Here is a 14917-nt window from a genome sequence, read left to right as displayed (position 1 = left end):
GGGAACACTGACAGCGGAATGGGAGGGATTATTTGCGTTGATTCTGACTCCGAAGATCATTCGTCCTTTCGTATAAGGCATATCTGGGGGGACACAAACTGCCACTCTTATGATTAACAGCAAGACAGCTGACCCTGTGTACCACTCAGCAACTTCAAGTAGAGTGGAATGGACCTCTGGAAGTGGACAGAGTAGGATTTATGAAAACAACTCTTAATGTCTTTTCTCCGACCCAGCTCCAATTCACCCAAATCAGTTATCGCTGTTGACACCCGCCTCTATATTCACTCCAACATTAACTAAAACCCAAACTAAATGCATTGCTGTCAAGTGAATTCTAATTAACGGCAGCCTCAGGTGTTACCAAGTAAAATTATTCCATTTGATTTTGATTTTTTTTCCTGTAATATGTATGGCAAAAGATCACCAGCCCTTCTGAGATACCACTGGGTAGGTTTGAACCACAGACCTTTAGGTTAGTAGTAGTACAAGTCAACTGTTTATACCACCCAAGGATGTAAACTATCAAAAAATGTAAAACCCATTGCCATCAAGTCGATTTTGACTCATAGTGACCCTATAGGACAGAGGAGAACAGCCACACAGGATCTCCAACATTGTCATCTTTCCCTGCATAGAAGCATGGGCATTCAAACTATTGATCATCTCTATTACCAAGTAATTCCCTAATCTCTGCTGGCTTTGAAATAATAGTCAACATTACAAGTAGATGAGCTACCCATCTCCAAACAAACAAACATGTGATGTTTTATTTAAATTTTGTTCCACTGGCCATTTATGGGGAACTGCCTATCCTCCTAGTAGCTTACACACTTCTTAATTACCACATTACCGGTAATTTGAATACTTTGCTTTATTAAGCAACTGCTCATTCCTCACTCTTTGCAACGACTTAGAGTTGGCAAATGAGAGCTTGAAATACAGCAATGGAGAATCTTAATTTTAAATGAAGGAAATTGAAACATAATACTGTACATACTGCTTTACTTTCAGCTTCTTGACCTTTGTCAAGACTAATGAGATAGCATATCTAGTATAGAGAATATACAACAATTATAATAGACCTGCCTGATTTATATTAAGAATTCTGTAAAGTGGAAAGTTAAGCTAGCAAACCTCCATGTGCGGTCTCTATTTTTCTTTCTACTTGCCACCATCATCCTCTAATATATATGGGTTATACATATGAAATCATTATATTATAAAGGGATATGCATAGGAAGCTATTGTCTTGCTATCTGAATGTAGATAGCTCATACCCAGCAGTTTATAAATTAAAGAGCATCAACTTTCATTTGAAGGGGCTATAGTACTTGGTAAAAAGAGCTGTGGTGGTACAATGGTTAAGTGCTTGACTGCTTAGAAAAATGTCACGAGGTTCAAACACACCAGCCTTTCCAATGGAGGAAAGATTGACCATCTCTTCCTATAAAGATTACAGCCAATGCAGAGTAGTGTATTATTTACTATTGCCTATCTAATTATAGTCTTAGTGATCACCACAGAATATTTCGGTGGGACTCTGCAAATAAAGTGTATGCAACTGTGGTAGTCACACAATTCTGTGTCAACTTGATAACAGAATGAAGGGATGGAATCTAGTTAATCAATGTGATTAACCCTCCTGGTGGGCGTGCCCTTCTCTTGAGGAATCTAGGAACTTCCTCTTGATTCTGCTATGAGAAGAGACGGGGCACTCTCTTTCTGCTTCGCATTCCTGTTGAAGCCACTTGGAGCCACACTGATGGCAGCCAGAGTCCTGGAGATATGCCCACTGCCATTAGATCTACAGGGCTTTCTCCTGACTTACCTGTGGTCTTCCTGAATTCGGCATCATCGCATGTGCTGCATGAGTCTGAAGAGGAATTCGTGGGCTAATATTGAACTTAGGGACTTGATCTGGACTGGGCTGGGATGTTTTAGTGATGCATAATTACTTCTTGATGTAAAGTTCTTTGTTACACATATGTGAATGTCGATGAATTTGTTCCTCTAGTCAACCTAGCCTAACACAGTGACCCACCAAATTAGATAAATGTAATCTAGTTTGATCATCCTGCTAGTCTTAAAAAGAAAGTCCATCCATTAGAAGAAAGGAGACTGCACTACTATTATGAATCTGAGCCAAAGGTCTTTTGGCCCCAGGTCTCTGTGTTAAGAACCTCCTAGACCCAGAAGACAGAGCTCTAACATTGGAGATGGCGAAAAAGCAGCATCAAACATGGCAGAATCCAGCAGTAGGAAAATGGCAGCAGAACTAGGAGACCAACAACAGAGGACTGCAGTCAGCTTCTTGGACCACGAAGCAAGTCATGTACAGAGGGCATGGCAACACATGGAGTGAGGGACATGGGCACCTTCAAGCACCTTCAAGCAGGAGGCTTACTGGCAAAGTGAAGTGCAAGCATTCACTCCAAGCATTTATCAATAGAGTTATAAGAATATTTTGTTACTTGCTCAGAGGTCATAGAGACCAACCTGAGGGCTGAGGGCCAAGCAAAGCCTGTCCCCAGAGGACTGAGGAAATCCCAGGATGGTAGAGATGCTATACACTGAAAAGGGGACAATTTGCCTCCATACTTCCTAATCCTGAAACCAAGTTACAGTATAGCTTGTTGATCTTCATCCCGAGTTGTAACCTGTTTGTCTCCCCGCCCCCCAGTATGAGAGAAGGTGAGACATTCTTCTCCCATAAAGAAGTCGTCTCAGAGACTCACAGGGGCAATTATACCCTGTTCTATGTTGCCCTTGTGAATTAGAATTGACTTGGTGGCAGTGAGTTTGGAGTTCCTTCCCTAGAAAGGTCGTCCATCAGAAGAGAGCAGACTGCACTACTACTATGAATATGAGCCAAGAGTGGAGCACATTCTTTGGCCCCAAGTCCCTGTGTTGAGAAACTCCTAGACCCAGGGACATTTAGTGTGGTCTTTGGTTCTGTGTGTCCATGGAAATGAATTATCAAGCCCAACAGAATGTGCTTTGGTGATAGACAGCTATTGTCAGAAGTAGTAAAAAAATATGGAGAAAGGAAGTATATTGGACCTCTACTCCTTAGGAATCAGTCTGATGATGATTATCTCTTTTCCTTGTGAAATCATGTGGCCAGACATCCCTATGCCACTCTTTCCTATGGGGTCAATATGTGTTAAAATCAACCCAAGGCACACGCCAATGGAGTTCCTAGATAATGACAGGGGGAAAACCCCTTATTTGCTAAATCTGACTTTAGCTTATGACTTGTTTCTGTACAACGCAGTCTTTCATAATACTAGGTGTTCTAGATGTTTCCCTGGTGTAACTACAGGGGAAGGGAATTGTTACTTTGGAGAAGGTACTCCATAAATAGGTACTTATTAAGTAAGTCGTATGAGTTTAGTACTGAGCAATATATAATATACTGTTTTTCTTAGGCAATCAAGATTGAAACAATACTATGATAAAATGCGTGATACATTGTTTGTCTGTAAAGTCCAGTTATCACTGATTGGACTCTGATTCACTGTAACCAACCCCCATAAGTGACAAATGAGACCTGTGCTCCCTAGGATTTCCTGTGGCTGATTTGGGGGGAAGCAGTTTGTCAGGCCTTCTTCTTAGATTGGACTCCCACCTCTTCAGTTAGTGATGGAGCCTTTTGACAGCTTGCACCACTTGGGGACCTTTGTTCTGTGTTGTGTTGTGTTGTTGTTGTTAGGTGCCATTGAGTTGGTTCCCCCTCAGGCATTCATGCACAGTAGAACAAAACACAACCCAGTCCTGCCCCATCCTCATGTTTGTTAGGTTTCAGCCCATTGTTGTAGCCACTGTGCAAATCCATCTTGTCCAGGACCTTTCTCTTTTTCAGCCCCCGTCCCCACACTCTACTTGTTCTAGAGGTGTTCAAAATATACCATAGATTCTCAAAAATAATCAGAATTCCTTATCAGATGACTCATCATTTCTAAAGAAAAAAACAATAAACTACTATATACACTTGAATATAAGTCGACCCAATTATCAGCCAAGGCACCTAATTTTACCACAAAAACTGTATTTAAAATGTGCTGAAAAACTCAGCTTATACACAAGTATATACGGTAGTCTCTGTGGTAATAGAAACAGAGAAGTGGAAGAACACTGGGTTGTATTCATTGTATGTTCTTGAGTCAATTGGGAGTCATAGCAACCCCATATGACTGAGGAGAGCTGCCCCATCGGATTTTCTTGCCCATGAGTTGGAATCAATTAGATGGTGACAGGCTAACTTTTATGGAAGGACATTGCTAAATTGTGCTCTGGTGGAGCCTCTGAATTAATTCTAACCACTAACATTTAAGTTAACAACTGAGTAGTTTCTAATACCCTCAAAAGGATTCACAGAGTAGACAGTGCAGTTTGTTTATCCTCCCAATATGATAGTATATCTGTACGAATAGTTTGAAAAGTCAAATATGGATGAATTCTCCATGAATTTGCTTTCTCTTCACCCACTTGAGAGTCCAGGTGGCACTGTTGGATTAGCTGTTGGGTTGAGGGTCTAAACTCACCTGACACTCTGTGGGAGAAACATGCGGTTTTCTGATCCCATAAGAATTTACAGTCTCGGAATCTATGTATCAGATCACTAAGTGGTAGAATTGACTCAGTGGCCGTGGTTTTGCTTGTTTGATTTGGTTTGTTTTCACCCACTTACCATAACCCAGAATTGGAAGCAATTCCACAAATTTGGGATTGATTTTATTTTGTGCTGTTTCAACATCCTTCTATCAGAATCCCCCTTCAAGCATATTTTACTGTAATAGTTCACAGCAGCATGGTATAAATGATTGCAGAGCATTTGAACTTAGTAAGTTCACTCATTCATTATGATCTGATAGCAAGTTGTCATTTTATAAACATTTGTTTTCATTTTATGAACATTTGTTCCATGCTTTGAATCAAACATTCCTTAAAGACCTCAACAACTTATCTTGATTCATATTCTTTTCACCTTCTTATCAATGAAATATTAAAAATGAGCAATTCAAACCCTCTCTCACACAACTGTCACAAAGCATGGGAATGATGTATAATTTACTGTCATCTGTAAGACTGGGAAGAATAGATAGGACCCAAAGGGGGGGGCGGGAAAAAATTGGTGATTGTTTTTCTCCGATTTAGAGCGATAAATCAAACCAAAGTCACTGTCGTTGAGATGATGCCAACTCATAGCAACCCTACAAGACACGGTAGAACTGCCCCTGTGAGTCTCTGATACTAATTCTTTTTTTAATCATTTTATTGGGGCTCATACAGCTCCTATCACAATCCATACATCCATCCATTGTGTCAAGCACATTTGTACATTTTTTGCCCTGATACTAATTCTTTATGGCAGTAGAAAGCCCTGCCTTTCTCTTTCAGTGACTGGTGGAGTCGAACTGCTGCTGACCTTGCAGATTACAGTCCATTATTTAACCACTCTGGTACCAGAGCTCTGTAATACAGGAGCAATTTTGTGTATGGGAAAATTTTATAATATTTTAATTCCATTTTCCAAGAACCTTTTGAAACCCCTTCAGGTGTATCTAAATATACATACATAATAAAATTGTTCTATAAACTTTCTGAAATCCCCTTGAATGTGTGAGTTATATATTCTTAAAAACAAAAATACCATTTGTATATTGTTACTAAAATGCATTGCTAATAAAAACTTAAGCCCATTAAGCTTTTTCATCTGGGCATGTTAAACATTGAGCGACTAAGGTCTTAGTTGGATATATTCTTAAAACTTCTCAGAAACAAATAACTTTTATGATTTTCTAAACTATATTCACAAACATTGTCTCTACATACCTCCAGCCCTGTTTTTATTAAAGGAAACCCTACAAGCAAAAATGTAATTTTGCCAAAGTTGGACATATGGCGGATGTCAGAACTAGCAAAGTAATGTGATATAGAGCCAAAAGCTGCAGTAAGACTCGCAATTCTGACGCTCATCAGACCCCAGAATCCGTGTCTGTTACAGGGTAGGCAAGGCATTAGCCACAGAAGTGGAACTCTGCGGAGATACAAGCAGCTCTCCTGCAAAATCGGGTAGCTCTGACAATGAACGGTACTGCAGTGGAGGGCCAATTCCTGCTGACCCTGGCACGGGCAATGAGATTTGATGTGGCAAAACAAATGAGCAAATGTCTTGGGGCCAAAATGCTTTCACGCTCTTCTCTAACTTCGAATGGATGAGAATTCCTGCCCCGTGTCATGAAGTCAGGCATATATTCTAAGGACTGAGGAGACCATTTGGTTCTATTCTTTTTTAGATAACATTTTATTGTGTTTTCGGTGAAGCTATACACGCAGTTGAGGTTCAAATCCAACAATTTTTACACAAATCCACTGACATTGGTTACATTCCTTGTTATGCATTAAAACTCAAGTACTCAATGCCTTTGAGTTAATCCCAGCTTGTAACAACCCTGTAGGACAGGGTAGACCTGTCCCTGTGGATTTCCAAAACTATAAGTATTTACGGGAGTAGAAAGCCTCATGGGTCTCCCACAGAACCACTAGTGGATTCAAACTGCTGCTCTTGCAGTTGGCAGCCCAGCTCATAACCCACTATGCCACCAGAGTTCTTTGCACTATACATTTAACATGCTTATTTCTATTCTGCTTTTTCCATTTCTAGTATTCTAGTTTCTCTGCCCGCTTATCTTCTCATCTTCTTTTTCTCCCTCCAGAGTAACTGGTGACCTTTCAAAACAAACTCACGGCCATCGAGTTGATGCCACCTCATAGCAACCCTATAGGACAGAGTAGAACTACCCCTGTGAGTTTCCAAGACTGTCATTCTTCGTGGGAGTAGAAAGCCCCATCTTTCTCCCTCAGTGCAGCTGGTTTCGAACTGCTGACCTTGCATTTAGCAGCCCAACACATATCCCATTATACCACCATGGCTGCTTTAGGTTGATAGTATAGAGCGTAATACGCTTAGATGATCTTCTTTATTTTGTGAGCCAAAGGTAGCTGGAAAGTGATCTCGGTTTCAGCTCAAGGCTTAAAACGATCTCAGCACAATGTCTCAGAGAGTCCTCCAGTCACAATTTGTCTAGCAAGTGTTTGTGTTTGGTTTTTGCGGGGTTTTTTTGGTATGTTTTTGTTTGTTTGTTTGTTTTAGAAATTTGAGAATCTTATTTGTTCTTCAATGAGCTGGGAAACTCTCCAATTAGAAAATATGGGATTTTTCAATCAACACGGCTGCTGCCATTCTCTCACCCAGATACTAACAAGGCCTGACCCTGCTTCCCCTCCAAGGTTAGGCAGCATGGTGTGTATTCAGGGTTGTATGACTGTAGACTTAAGTCTCCTCAATCCAAGGATTATAATTGCACACCTTCTAGCTTCCCCAGTTATAGCAACAGGAATAATAAAGGCTTAAGAATTCACCAAGCAAGTTTATTCAGCCCTCAGAATTCCTGATGCCAGCTGTTTGTAATCTTTCTAAAGAGTGACTCATACCTCAAAGGTAATTTGGGATTTTAAATGGTTTTCCAAACCTACATAAATATTTTCTGGATTATTTGCCATTTTAATTAGCCATGCCAATGTTCCTCTCCATTAGCCTAGATAATTGAGAGTTGGCTATATATTATCTGATAACTATAAAAAGAATCGAACATTCTGAACAGTACATTTTGATAGCTGCAATTTGGTACCAAAGCCAGGCCAGGCAATGTTATTTTTTATTACAATGGTATTACAGATGGGCCCCTACTTATGCACACAGAGTGCATGGAAATATTATTTTACCAAGTTGAAAATGCTGTGTGAAGTGCAATAAAACATTCTCTTTAAAAATAGAATAAAAGAGAATACTTAGAATACATGCCAGATTCCATGACAGTGTCCAGGAGTTCTCTTCCTTTGAAAGTTGGAGAAGAGCTTGAAAGCATTTTGGCCACAAGACGTTTGCTCATTTGATCTGCCATGTAAAATCACAATGTCAGCGCCAGGGTCAACAGGAAATGGTCCCTCACTACAGTGCTATTGATTGTCAGAGCTACCTGATTTTGCAGGTGAGTAGTAATATCTCCACAGCATTCCACTTCTGTGGTAGTTACATAATCTGTTGTCAATTTGGTACATGAGAGGATTAAGAGTGAAGGGGTGGAGTCTAGTCTGTCAATTAGGTCATAGCCAAAGAGGCCTCTCTGCGGGCATGGCCTCCTCCTTAGGATTCTGGGAATTCCTGTATTTCCTCCTTGGAGACAGGACACACTTTCTCTCTCTTCTCACTCACTCAAAGATGCTCTACCAATAAGACACATGGCACTACACTGATAGAACCCTGTGCCCTGGGAACTGGGGGATCCACGTGGAGACCCCCGCCAGCACTGAGATGCTTCTTCCGCCACTGCATCCACAAGACTTTGCACCCACTGCCCTGTGATCTTCCTGCATTCAGTGTCATTGCATGTGTTTCATGCGTCTGAAGAGGACTTTATAGATTGGTATCAGACATACGGGCTAATTTCGGACTTATGGACTTGATCTGGACTGGGCTGGGATGTTTTCTCAGTATTCGCTTGCTCTTGGATATAAAGTTCTTTCTTATTCACATATGAGTCTCCCTGGATTTGTTTCTCTAGTCTACCCAGACTAGCATATGTCTTGCTTACCATGTAATAGACACCTATTCTGGGGTCTGATGAGCATCAGCATGGAGAGTCTAAATCACTCCTCCCTACTTCAAAAACAAATACAATGTAGGGTTTTACTTTAATTAGTCATCTTCTTACTTCATTTAAGACATCTCTATCCATCCTCCCCACCCCAATTCCAATGCATGGATAGTTTTCCTGTAGCAAATAGATTGACTGTCACCTGGTTAGGCAAGAAAAGAGTAGAAGATGTATAATTATTGCCACCTATCACTCACCAGCTATACGTTCTGCCATTTCTTTTAAAATGCTAGGATCCTTTTTAAAGGGTTTTTAAATGCTTAAAAGAACTGTAGTAGTCAGTACCTAGCACCTTAGAAGCTGAAGTATACTGTGACTGTGATTGAGAAAGATGCCTATAATTTTCAACAGAGGTTACTGTTTAAACAGTGACCCACATACCCATCTGTCAAACTTTATTGAATACCCTTTTGTGTTATTCATTTTTTTTCTGTAGCCTTTAAAACAGCTTTTCTCCTTTCTGCACATCCCTCCACTCCCTTCACCCAATATTCCATCCTAAAAGTATATCAAGAATTTCACCCAACAAACCTTGATAACAAGAAGGTTATTTAGTTTTTCTTTAATCTTAACTATCCTTAGACTTTCTTTTCTTCTGTCTTTTCCAATTGAAATAAAAAGGATATTTGATGTATGTAGAGACTATGTTTTCTTTCTGTCTGTCTTTTTTTTTTTAAGGAAACGGTTAAAAATGTACAACTTCAAAGTGTTTCCAAATGTTACAGTTTCAAAAGGTTTTAACTTGTTTTTCTTTAAATTTCCTGTTACTCTATGTAGTCCCAGTGATGGATAAAGGCAGTGAATTTTATATTCTGTATTGGTCTCTGTGTTCCACATGTAGTTAGCAGTTAGAACTTTTCCCTCATAAGAATTGTGCTTCTATAAAAATAATTACTCAAAGCTGATTTTATTTCTACTTAATTTTTAGACCATGATTCTAAAGTAATGCCTAAAACTGTTTCTACCCTTTATAAAAACCCACTTGGATCACAAACTAGGCTTCGTCATGAATCCTTTCTGGTGCGAAGCCAAGGACCAAGGCATTTCCTACCCAAGAAACCTAACAGTTACACACTCGACTACTACCCTGTTTCCCCCAAAATAAGACATCCCCCGAAAATAAGACCTACTTACAGTTTTGCCTCTTCCTGAAATAAAAGGCATCCCCCCAAAAAATAAGACCTCCCTGAAAATAAGGACCCCCTAAGCTACCGTAACTCTGGACTCTGGACCGTAGTGGTGGGTGCCGCCGCACAGCTCACTGTTGGCCACGGTGCAGCTGGAGCAGACAAGAAGTGCGAGGTCTCTTTTAATAAAACAATAAATTTAAATGTGTACCATATTCTTCTTCTTCATGGAAAAATAAGACATCCCCTGAAAATAAGACCTAGCGCATCTTTGGGAGCAAAAATTAATATAAGACACTGTCTTATTTTCAGGGAAACAGGGTATTCAAAAGGTTGGCAGTGTGAACCCATTCAAAGAGCCTCCAAAATCAGGTCTGGCCACTTGTTTCAAAGGTCATAACTTTGAAAATACTAATGGAGCAGTTGCACTCCATAGAATCATCTACAATGACAAAGGCTATAAGCCATTTAGTTAAATTGAACCCCATCTCTTCTTAGAGAAATTATTGGTGTTGTGTCTGTTCTTGCTTTCCCTGGAAGAGGAGCCTCATCACCATATCACCTCAAACAATAAATGTTTACTTCCTCTCCTTGAGCACATTACCATACTACCACAATAGTAGATATATGAAGGGAAGGGGCTTCAAAAAGTCCATAGAAAGTTTTCATTAGCTTTTCATGTCATTTTGCCATGAGCTTTGTGAAGCCCCCTTGTATTGACATCTCCTTACCTTGAATATCCCCTTTCCCAAAGAAGCAATAAATGAAGATGTTGTTTGTTTACCACTGAACAGCCTGCCTAACGGTCTGCCTGGTCAATAGCAGCAGCCTTGAACTGAGGGAGCAAGAAAGTGAAGAAGCTGATGATCACAAATCCAAAAATGAAAGGTTTTTGTTGCTGTTGTTTTACTCTTTACAGAACAAACTCAGGCTGGGTTTATATACTTTATTATGTGAAACCCACGGCCATCCAGTAGATTCAGACTCATGGCAACCCTGTATACCTATATCTCTATAGGATTTTCATGACTGTTAATCTTTATAGGCACAAATGTCCTCTTTTCTCCCAGTGCTAGTGGGTTTGAACTGATGACCTTGCAGTTAGCAGTGCATTGCCTACATTTTATTATGTGAAGTACTGGCTTTCCCTTAAGCTTTTGGAGCTGCCTGAAAATCCCTTTTCTCTTTGAGAAACACTTCTGTCTTGCAGTGCTTTCACAATGGCCATTCATCCCCAGCCCAGAGCAAAGAGGAGACCCATTCTTAGGAGACTTCTAGTCTTATTGACTAATCAACTTTGAAATCAAATTAGTAGAAAATGTCAATGTTTTGTTTCTCATTGTCCTTTTGCACCTCCTTACTTCCCCCACCCACTTCCTTAGTATTGTCGACACCAGGTAGAAGCAAGTAAAATTACGGTGGGAGTTTCCTTTTTGTTTGGGACACTGATTGAGAATATTTCTTCCTAATATGTGCAAAAATATATTTGACATTTGAAAGGACTCTAACTAACCTCAGATACAAGCCTGAGATTATGACCAAGATTAAATGGATTGAACCTCTCACTCATATCAATTCTAATTCATAATCCTGTTTTATTTAAGTGGTTATCTTTGTCTTTTGAAATTCCAATTAGCCAAAAGATTCCAGTACTGATAACAATACAACCTGCCAGGGGAAATTATTAATTCCCTTTCTAAAACTACCAGGGTTCGCTTTATGGAAGCTGTGTCATGACATAATTATTCTGCCCACTCCACATCTTTGAGTAATCAGGGTGTTTTTTGGAAGACGGTGTGGGGGGAGGGAAGCTGGGGAAGTAAATTCAGGGCAATATCAAAACCAGGTTTGCTCATTAAAAATATTACTTGAAATAGAAAACTGCTGTTGCTTCTGTTTCATAATTCTTTATGACCCATTTAATTTCTATTTTCTATTTTACTAGAAGAAGTCTTAAGTCATGACTATTATACTTTCTCCAAATTATTTGGTTCCTAAATTAATTTTTGTATTGTGCTTTAAAATGTCTATCCATTTTTATATTAGAAATACTAATCATCTTGATTTAAATAAAAAAATAAAAAGCAGTGTCACTATTCCCTATACACTTTGGCCCCTTAAAAAAATTTTTTTAATGTAACTCACTGCCATCGAGACTATGCTAACACATAGTGATTGTATAGGACAAGGTAAAGCTGCCTCTGTGAGTTTGCAAGCCTGTTATTGGAACCGAAAACCGTGTCTTTCTCCTACTAGTGGTTGGTGGTTTTCAAACTGTGGACCTTGCAGATCACAGCCCAATGTGTAACTACTGCTGCACCAGGGCTCCTTTCACCTGGCTTCATTTTCTTAGTGTGACTTTCATCATCCAACATGTTTATTTGGTCATTGATGGGTTCCTCCTGCAGTGTAAGCCCTGAAGGTCTCCCCTCTGAAGTGTAACCTTCAAGAGCTTAGAGACTCTTCTACTTAACCAAAGTAGCCCCAGTGTCTAGACTACCCATCCAGTGTCCTGCAGTTGATTCAGTCACAGCAACTCTATAGGACAGATACTACCCCTATGGGATTCTGGGACTAGCGAGCTTTAGGGAGGCAGACAGAAGCATCTTTCTCCTGAGGAATGGTTGGTGGGTTCAAACTGCTGACTTTGCAACTTACTATAGAGTGCCTAGTCTAGTATCTAACAAATACAAAAAAAAAAAGGGAAAATTTTCGTTATCTTTTTATTCCATTTTCCACGGACAATTTGAAGCCCCAATAATGAAAATGGAAATTGTTTTTGTTACGTGAATTGTACCAGAATAAAGTGTAAAAACCAATAACTCCATTTGCCTCCACCACCAGGAGGTTTTTCATACTGAATGCACTTCATCAGTTCTCCAATAATACCCTCAGCATTGTGCTGTTATTGGATTCCCTCACTGCTTTATATTTGTTTGTCTTTCTCTCTCCTGTGAGAGCATGAGCATGTGACGGACACCGTGTCTTAATGATCTTTGTGTATTCAGCATCAAGCATGGCACATGTAACATCGTAGCCGCCGCCACCCCACCCCCCAAACAAATGAACAAACAGAAGAGCAACAGGTATACAAGGGTGGCTCTGAGATGCGATGATATTATATCAAAGAATATAACATATTCTTTCAACTCTAATTTATTTACCTTGTATATTTATGAAGGAAGAAAACATGAAAAGACTCGGATCTATTGTCTACCCCTACTCCCCTGTTACAGTTGGTCTCTGTTATTGTTGGGGACCGTCAGGTTGATTTGGATTCCTAGCAACCCTATGTGATAAAGGCGAACTTTCCTGTAGGGCTTTCTAGGCTGTGATTTTAGGAGGAGCAGATCACCAGGTCCTCCTAATGTGGAGCTGCTGGGCGGATTCCCACCACCAACAGCCAAGCACTTCATCTGATTTTGCCTTGTACGCACTGCTCAGGAGAGAGTGTCTGGGCCAATATAAACAGCCAGTGCTCCAGACTCTATTTTGAACATTTTGAAAGAAACTCTTCTTTGCCAAGACTTGGATCTTCACGTGCCGCTTGACTGCAGACCTAATTTGCATGTCTGCTATAAATGAGAACCACTTCTTTGTTCCTTCTTCAGCTACACACATCTGCCCTTGGTCAATGTCCGCAAACCAGGCCTCTGGCTATGACTTCACACTTTTAGCTGTCCAGCGAAGTTCACCCTCATCTTTAGACAACTATACCCCAGAATGGCAGGTTGAGTTAGTATCAGTGGAGACTTGTCAAACCTGTTTTTCAACAAAAATGACCTCGAGCAGCAGTGTGTACTTTTCTCTAAGAATACTTTTCTTCCCCTGAGCAATGTGTAGCCTCCACAAATGTCTTTGGAACATTTCAGGCAGAGGTTACTTTTTACAGATGACTGTGACACTGAACATGAGGCTGATTTGAATGGTTATCTGAAAGTTGTCCAAGTGGAAAGATAAAATGCTGCTGTTTCTGAGGTCATTAGGTAGAACCTCTTCTTGCCAAATCTCTGAGACCCAAACGTTTTTGGATCAGGCTATTTAAGAAGAATGGCCAACAAAAAAAAACCATATCGTCATATCCATTTGTCACTTGTTAATCTGAATGCTAACAACAAGCAATTCATCTTATCTAATATTTGGTATTTATCCTACCAAGTCATGGTCTTTTGAGTGGCCTTATATGCATGGGAAAGCAGGACAATGAATAAGGTAGACCAGAGAAGAATTGACACATTTGAATTATGGTATTGGCAAGAATATTGAAAGTACCATGGACTGCTAGAAGAACGAACAGATTTTCCTTGAACGAAGTACAGCCAGAAGGCTTCTTCGAAGTGTGGATGATGAAACGTTCTCTCACATCCTTTGAGCATGCTGTCAGGAGACACATCCTTAGAGAATGGCATCAGGCTTAATTAATGAGCCTCAGTGAAAAAGGGGAAGACCATCAGGGAGATAGATTGACACACTGGCTCTAACAATGGGCTCACAAATAATTAACCATTGTGAGGAGGGGACAACATCACACAGGGAGTCTGTGATATGCATAGGATCCCTCTGAGTCAAAACTGACTCAAAGTCACGTAACAAACCTAGGAAAGGCTGAGTATGCCCTTACTCTGAAGTATATCATTGCTTCTATTTCCATGCCTAACTCAGCACCCTTCTTTTTTTTAATTTAAAAAAAAATTATTTTATTGGGGGCTCGTACCATTCTCATCATAATCCATACATACATCCATTGTGTCAAGCACATATGCACATGTGTTGCCCTCATCATTCTCAAAACATTTGCCTCCACTCTAGCCCTAATATCAGTTGCTCATTTTCCCCCTCCCTTCCCTCTCCCCCCTCCCTCATGAACCCTTCATAGATCATAAATTATTATAGTTTTGTCATAATTTACCGTGTCCGATGTTTCCCTCCACCCTCTTCTCTGCTGTCCATCCCCCAGGGAGGAGGCAATACTTAGCTTCTTGTAATTGGTTCCCCCTTTCTACCCCACATTCCCTTCACCCTCCAGGCATCGCCCCTCTCACCACTGGTCCTGAAGGAGTCATGTAT

General features: G+C 40.2%; 1 protein-coding gene across 2 annotated transcripts in view; it reads left to right on the top strand.

The window, feature by feature from the left end:
* The window catches only part of DIAPH2 (diaphanous related formin 2), a 982643-nt gene that overhangs the window by 878599 nt on the left and 89127 nt on the right, over nucleotides 1–14917 (top strand). The gene's annotated exons all lie outside the window — the stretch shown is intronic.

This window comes from Echinops telfairi, unplaced genomic scaffold (genome assembly GCF_000313985.2).
Source record: "Echinops telfairi isolate 266 unplaced genomic scaffold, ASM31398v2 ScPeMD7_44;HRSCAF=162, whole genome shotgun sequence".
Taxonomy (NCBI): Eukaryota; Metazoa; Chordata; class Mammalia; order Afrosoricida; family Tenrecidae; genus Echinops; species Echinops telfairi.
Note: the sequence above shows the minus strand (reverse complement) of the source record. Positions and strands in the feature narration are given on the sequence as shown.